The following is a 7,589-nucleotide window of genomic DNA, read 5'->3' as shown; positions in this document are numbered from 1 at the left end:
AATATTAGCAAGTCCAATTCAACAATAAAAAGAGGTTAATATTCTCTGACCAAGTCATATTTATCTCAGGAATACAAAGTTGTTTTAACAATCAAAATCCAGTCTGTGAAATTTATCACATTGCCAGAAGAAGAAATAAAAAATGACCACATGATTCAGTAGATGCAGATAAAACTTTTGACAAATTTCAATAGCATTCATGCTTAAAAAAAATAAAACAGTGCTTGCATCAGCAACACATATACTAAAATTGGAACAATACAGAGAAGATTAGCATGGTCCCTGTGCAAGGATGACAGGCAAATTCAGGAAGTGTCACATATTTTAAAAGTAATTTCTAGTTTAAAGAAAAAAAAGTAAAGCAAACTAGCTATAGAGAGAAACTTCAACTTGATAAAGGGCACTTATAAAAACCTTACTCTATCATCATGTATAAATGGTAAAAGACTAAATGTTTTCTCACTATGTTTGGAATGAGGCAAAATGCTTGCTTTCTCCCTTCCCCCTTCCTTTTTAACACTGTGCTATGGTCTGACTGTTTGTGTCTCTCCTCCACCGATTGATATCTTGAAATTATCACCATATTATGATATTAGTAGGTGGAGCCTTTGGGAAGTGATTAGGTCATAAGTGTGGAGCTCTTATGAAATGGATTAATGATCTTATAGAAGATGTCACAAGGTTTCCTAGGCCCTTTCACCATATGAGGATACAAGAACTCTGTAAACCAGATGAGGGCTCACCTAACTATGTTGGCAGGCTGATCTCAGACTTACAGCCTCCAGAACTGTGAGAAATATAATTGATACTTTAAACTACCTTGTCTGGGATTCCTGGGTGGTGCAGCGGTTTGGTGCCTGCCTTTGGCCCGGGGCACGATCCTGGAGACTCGGGATTGAATCCTACGTCGGGCTCCCGGTGCGTGGAGCCTGCTTCTCCCTCTGCCTGTGTCTCTGCCTCTCTCTGTGTGACTATCGTAGATAAATTTAAAAAAAAATAAGAAAAAAAAACTACCTTGTCTGTGGCATTTTGTTATAGTAGCCCAAATGGACTAAGACCCATTATAGGAAGATCCTAGTCAGTGCAATAAGATAAGAAAAAAATAAAAGACACATACATTGGAAAGGAAGAAGTGGCCTTTATTCACAGGTGACATGATTGTGTTTGTAGAAAATCCTAGAGGATCTACAAAAAAGCTTTAAAACTAACACAGACTGGGGCTGTCAGAAGAGCATGTGACTCTTAATCTTGGGGTCACCAGTTCAAGCCCCATGTTGGATAAAAATATTACCAAAAATATATACATATAATATGGGGATCCCTGGGTGGCTCAGCAGTTTGGCACCTGCCTTTGGCCCAGAGCGTGATCCTGGAGTTCTGGGATCAAGTCCCACATGGGGCTCCCTGCATGGAGCCTGCTTCTCCCTCTGCCTATGTCTCTGCCCCCCGCCTCTCTCTCTGTCTCTCACGAATAAATAAAATCTTTAAAAAATACACACATACACACACACACACACACACACACAAACACATAATAAACTTAAAAACAAACAAAAAACAAAAAAACCTAGTACAAGGGCCCTAGGGTTGCAGAGCCGATTAAGTGTCTGACTCTTGCTTTCAGCTCAGATTGTTATCTCAGGGTTGTGGGGTCCAGCACTACATCCAGCTCCATACTTAGTGTGGAGTCTGCTTGGGATTCTCTCACCTTCTATCCCCATCCCGACCCCTGCTCTCGATCTCTCTCTAAAATAAATAAATCTTAAAAAAAAAAAAAAAAAAAGCAAAACTAGGGGATCCATGGGTGGCTCAGCAGTTTAGCACCTGCCTTTGGCCCAGGGCATGATCCTGAAGACCCAGGATCAAGTCCCATGTCAGGCTCCCAGCATGGAGCCTCCTTCTCCCTCTGCCTGTGTCTCTGCCTTTCTCTCTGTGTCTCTCATGAATAAATAAAATATTTTTTTAAGAAACTAGTAGAGATGAATAAGAATACAAAGTCCATATACAAAAATCAATTTAAAATTAAATTTTAAAAACAATGTATATGTAAGATCAAAAAAAAAAAAAAATCACTGAACATGGCCTAGGTGGCTCAGTCCGTTAAGTATCTGCTTTCAGCTCAGGTCATGATCTCAGGGTCTTGGGATCCAGTCCTGTGTCAGGACTCCCCCTCCCAAAGAATGTAGATGAAAAAAATTGGGAAAAAATGAACAAAGTTGGAAGTTTTACATAACCTGATTTAAAGACTTTTTATGAAGTCACAGTAGTTGCGATAGTGTGTATTGTTATAAGAATAGACATACAGATCAGTGGAACCAAATACAAAGTCCAGAAATAGATAAATTCATATATAGTCAATTGATTCTTGACAAAGGGGTCAAAGTAATGCAATAGGAACTGTGTAGCCTTTTTAACAATAATTGGATATCTACCTATCCTCCTATCTACCACATGTGTACCAATCAAATTTTACCTTTATCTCACACCATACACACAGAAAAACTTGAAGTGGATAATATACTTCAATGTGAATAGTAATAGTATAAAAATTTAGAAAAAATACAGGAGAAAATCTTTGTGACCTTTGTGTTGGCAAAATTTCTTAGGACATAAAAAAAGCATTAACCAGAAAAGAAAAAAAATTATAATTTGATCCTACCAAGATTTTAAATTTCTGTTCTTTGAAATCCCAGTACTGTAGGTTTTAAAAATTAGCAAACAACTTGGCATTGCAAACTATAAATCAAAAATAGCCTAACCAAGTGTTGTCTATTCTAAGAATGTGAGGATCAGTATTTTAAAAAAAATCTATTGGGCAGCCCCAGTGGCACAGTGGTTTAGTGCCACCTGCAGCCTAGGGTGTGATCCTGGAGACCCAGGATCGAGTCCCACGTCGGACTCCCTGCATGGAGCCTGCTTCTCCCTCTGCCTGTGTCTCTGCCTCTCTCTCTCTCTCTCTCTCTCTCTGTGTGTGTGTCTCTCATGATTAAATAGATAAAATCTTAAAAAAAAAAAAAAGAAAGAAAGAAAAAGAAAAAGAAAAGAAAATGTTTCCTAAGGGTTTGCCCGAGGAGAATTGCAGAGGAGGAAGACCTGAAGTTCACCTTGTCCCATGGACACAAGTAGATAACTCTCACATCACCATAAACAACCCAGAAAACGACCCAAAGACTGGCACAACCAACTGCACAACTAAACACAGAGCAGAGGCCACATCAAAGACGGTAGGAAGGGCGGAGACCTGGTGAGGAGCCCAAGAGACTTCAGGACCATCTGTGGGAGGGACGGACCCACCAGCACCGAGAGGAGAGAGAAACGGGACTATCACACCAGGGAGCCTGCATGAGGAAGAAGAATCCTCCTTAACATTTGGCTTTGAAAACCACAGAGGCAGAGTTGCAAGAGTTCTTACAACCAACAGGACTTAAAACCTGGAATTAAAAAAAAAAAAAAATCAGCAGGCTTGGCTCTGGGAAAGTTGGGAGGGCAGAGGAAACTGAGTCCCTGGCCTTAAAGAGACAGCACAAAAAAAAAAAAGCCTGCAAAAATTCAACATAGAAGCAGCAATTTGAAAAATGCCTGGGGCACGCAGGAGGGAGGGTTATTTACTAATATTAGAGTGTGTCTGGAGGGAGAGACAAGAGATGGTTGGGAAACTCCTCTAGGAACAAAGGTGCTGGCAGGCACCACTTACCTTTCCCCACTCCCCAGGGGAAACAGGCAGCCAGCTGTGGAGCGGTGCAGTGCCACCATACACTACCTCATTGGCTTATACTGCACCCGGCCTCCCCAACATTGGCAGATCTGCCCCTCTAGCCAGGGGCACCCAGGGAACCCAGCACTGTGGGTTCCCTACTCCAGATGTCCTGAGCGAACCTTGCTAACACTGTGTATCCTGAACTGCATGCTTTGTGGGACCTCGGTCCCAGGAGCAGCAAAGTCCCTTCTTCCAGGGGACCTGTGCACAAACCATGCTAAAACTGCAAGTCTTGCCCCCTGTGCTTTGTGGATCTGCCCCCTCTAATACGCTCTTGAACACAGCCCATTCAAACGGGAGCCACAAACGTGGCAGTGTGCAAGCAGTCCTGACAGCACCAACACCACTCCAAAGTGACGCCTGCTCTGGAGAGACGGAAAGATATCCACACACACCAGTCTGACTATGACCAACAGTGGGCTGGGGGCAGACAGCTGATCTGACTGCAGGCCCCGCCCACCAACAGAAGCTTCTCAGGGCACAACACAGGGAAAACACCCTGCAATTTGGTGCTATTGCATCTCCAGCAAATGCGGAATCTGATTCATCTCAAGCCCAAGGAAGCCACAGACTGATCCGCTAATACCACAGGGACTAAACATGGCTCATGACAGGCAAAGAGAGACACTGCAGATGGCTGGACTGAAGAAAAAAGCAGCTTGGTCACAAAAGCAAGGTGCACCCAACACACGTAGAAAACACTTCTGGGGAACCCTGAGTGGCGCAGTGGGGGAACCCTGGGTGGCGCAGTGGTTTAGCGCCTGCCTTTGGCCCAGGGTGCGATCCTGGAGACCCAGGATCGAATCCCACATCGGGCTCTCAGTGCATGGAGCCTGCTTCTCCCTCTGCCTGTGTCTCTGCCTCTGTCTCTCTCTCTGTGACTATCATAAATAAATAAAAATAAAAATAAAACATTAAAAAAAAAAAAAACACTTCTGAAGTGCCAGGTCCTGGTCCACAGGGGGTGCTGCACAGCACAGCACTACAGGATCTCTCCTTTATAAGGCTACACCTCTCAAGAGCAGGAGACATATCTGACTTACATAACACTCAGAAACAGAGACATAAACAAAATGAGGAGACAGAGAAAAACATCCCAAATGAGAGAACAGAACAAAACCACAGCAAGAGACTTAAATGAAACAGATATAAGTAATATACTTGACAGAGAATTTAAAGTAATAATCATAAACATATTCACTGGACTTGAGAAAAGAGTGGAGGGCATCAGTGAGATCCTTAACAAAGAGAGAAAGAATCAGAGATGAAAAACACAATAAATGAAATTAGATGGAATAAATGGTAGAATAAAGGAAGCAGAAGAATGGAGCAGGAACCTGGAGGATAGAGTAATGGAAAATAATCAAGCTGACTGAAAAAAATTATACAAAGCAGAATAGACTAAAGGAAAGCAGTGACTCCATCAAGCATAATAACATATGCATTATACAGATCCCAGAAAGAGAAGGGGGAGAAAAGGGGCCAGGAAACTTATCCGAAGAAATAAAAGTGAAAACTACCCAAATCTGAAACAGAAATTCAGATCCAAGAGGCAGAGATCCCCCCAACAAAATCAACCAAGATGGGTACCTGGATAGCTCAGTAGATTAAGCGTCCAACTCTTGATTTTGGCTCAGGTCATGATCTCAGAACCATGTGATCAAGGCCCCCATCAAGCTCCATGCTGGGAGTGGAGCCTGCTTAAGATGCTCTCTCTCCTTGTCCCTCTGCACCCCCACCCTCTGACTGATGCATTCTAAATAAATAAACGAATAAACAAACCAGAGGAGATCCAACCAAGACACATAGTAATTTTTTTTTTTTTTTGACACATAGTAATTAAAACGTCAAAAAGTAATGAAAGAATTTTAAAAGCAGGAAGAGAAGAGAAAAACAGTTACATAAAAGAGTAACCGCCATTAGATTATGAGTGGATTTTTCAGCAGAAAATTTGCAAGGCCAGAAGAGAGTGGCATGACATATTCTAAATGCTGAAAGGAAAATCTGCAGCCAAGAATACTCTATCCAGCAAGGCTATCATTCAGAATAGAAAGACAGATAAACAGTTTCCAGACAAACAGAAGTTAAAAGAATTCATAATCATTGAACCATCCCTACAAGAAATGTTAAAAGGGACTCTGAATGGAAAGGGAAGATGATAAGTAAGACTAACAAAAGTGGGGAGCATAGAAGCAGCAAAAAAGGGCTCAGTTGGTTAAGCAACTGACTCTAGATTTTGGCTCACATTGTGATCTCAGTGTCATAGGACTGGCCCCAGATTGGGTTCCACACTCAGCAGGGAGTCTACTTTGGGATTCTCTCTCTCCTTTCCCACCACCACCCTTCCCTCACCACAGCGTGCACTTTCTCTAAAATAATCTTTTTTTAAAAGCAGTAAAAATAAGTGTATCTGTAAAAATCAGTCAAGCAACTCACAAAAGAATGTAAAGCCAGGATACCATATACCTAAAATATGGGAGAGTTAAAAAAAAAAAAAAAAAAAAAAAAAACAGGATAAAAACCACATGATCATTTCAATACATTTGGAAAAAGTATTTCACAAAGTACAACAACATTCATGATAAAATTCCTCAACAGGGGCACCTAGCTAGCTCAGTTGGTGGAACATGTGACCCTTGATCTTGGGGTTGTGAGTTTGAATCCCACATTGGGCTTAGGGATTCCTTTAAAAAAAAAAAAAGCCCTGACATAGTAGGTTTAGAGGGAATATACCTCAAATAATAAAAGCTACATATGAAAAACCCATAGCTACCATCTCATCAATGGGGGCAAACTGAGAGCTTTTCCCTTAACATAAGGAACAAAAGAAGACTGTCACTCATCACTCTTATGCAACATAATACTGAAAGTCCTAGCCACAGCAATTAGACAACAAAAAGAAATAATAAGCACTTAAATTGCTAAGGAAGAAGTACAACTTTCATTTGCAGGTGATGTGATATTATATGTAGAAAACTCTAAAGATTCCACCAAAAAACTACTAGAACTGATTAGTGAATTCAGTAAGATCACAGGATATAAAAATCAATGTACAAAAATCTGTTGCATTTCTATACACCTTAATAGGGCAGCAGACAGAGAAATTAAGAAAACAGACTCATTTAAAATTGCACCAAAAATAATAGAATACCTAGGAATAGAGGTGCCTGGGTGGTTCAGTGGGTTAAACATCCATGGTTTCAGCTCAGGTCATGAGCTCATGGTCGTGAGATCAAGCCTTACATCAGGGTCTGTGCTGAGCTGAGTGTGGAGTCTGCTTGGGATTCTCTGTCCTCCTCTCCTTCTGCCCTTCCCCCATCTTTCTCTCTCTCAGTAAATAAATTTTTTAAAAAAGGATACCTAAGAATAAATTTAACCAAGGAGGTGAAAGACTTACTCTGAAAATTAGAAAACATTGGTGAAAGAAATCGAAGAATATGCAAATGGAAAGTTATTCCATGCTCATGGATTGAAGAATATTGTTAAAATGTCCATACTACCAAGAACAATGTACAGATTTAATGCAATCCCTTTCAAAATACCAACAACATGTTTCACAGAACTAGAACAAACAATCCTTAAATTTGTATGGAACCACAAAAGACCCCCAAATAGCCAAAGCAATCTTGAAAAAGAAAAACAAGCCTTGAAGAATTGCAATTCCAGACTTCAGGTTATATTACAAAGCTGTAATAATCAAAACACATGGTACTGGCACAAAAAGACACAGAGATCAAGGAACAGAATAAGAAGCCCAGAAATAAACCCACAATTATATGGTCAATTAACCTACAACAAAGGACAGAATATGCAGTGGGAAAATCTCTTCAAC

General features: G+C 40.8%; 1 non-coding gene across 1 annotated transcript; it reads left to right on the top strand.

Moving 5' to 3' along the window:
- The first annotated feature begins 220 nt into the window (after positions 1-220).
- On the top strand, positions 221-327 carry LOC140632844 (U6 spliceosomal RNA). Its single transcript, XR_012030512.1, has one exon. It is a non-coding gene; the product is annotated as a U6 spliceosomal RNA (small nuclear RNA).
- Positions 328-7,589: the final 7,262 nt, after the last annotated feature.

The sequence above is a fragment of the Canis lupus genome, chromosome 4 (assembly GCF_048164855.1).
Source record: "Canis lupus baileyi chromosome 4, mCanLup2.hap1, whole genome shotgun sequence".
Taxonomy (NCBI): domain Eukaryota; kingdom Metazoa; phylum Chordata; class Mammalia; order Carnivora; family Canidae; genus Canis; species Canis lupus.
Note: the sequence above shows the minus strand (reverse complement) of the source record. Positions and strands in the feature narration are given on the sequence as shown.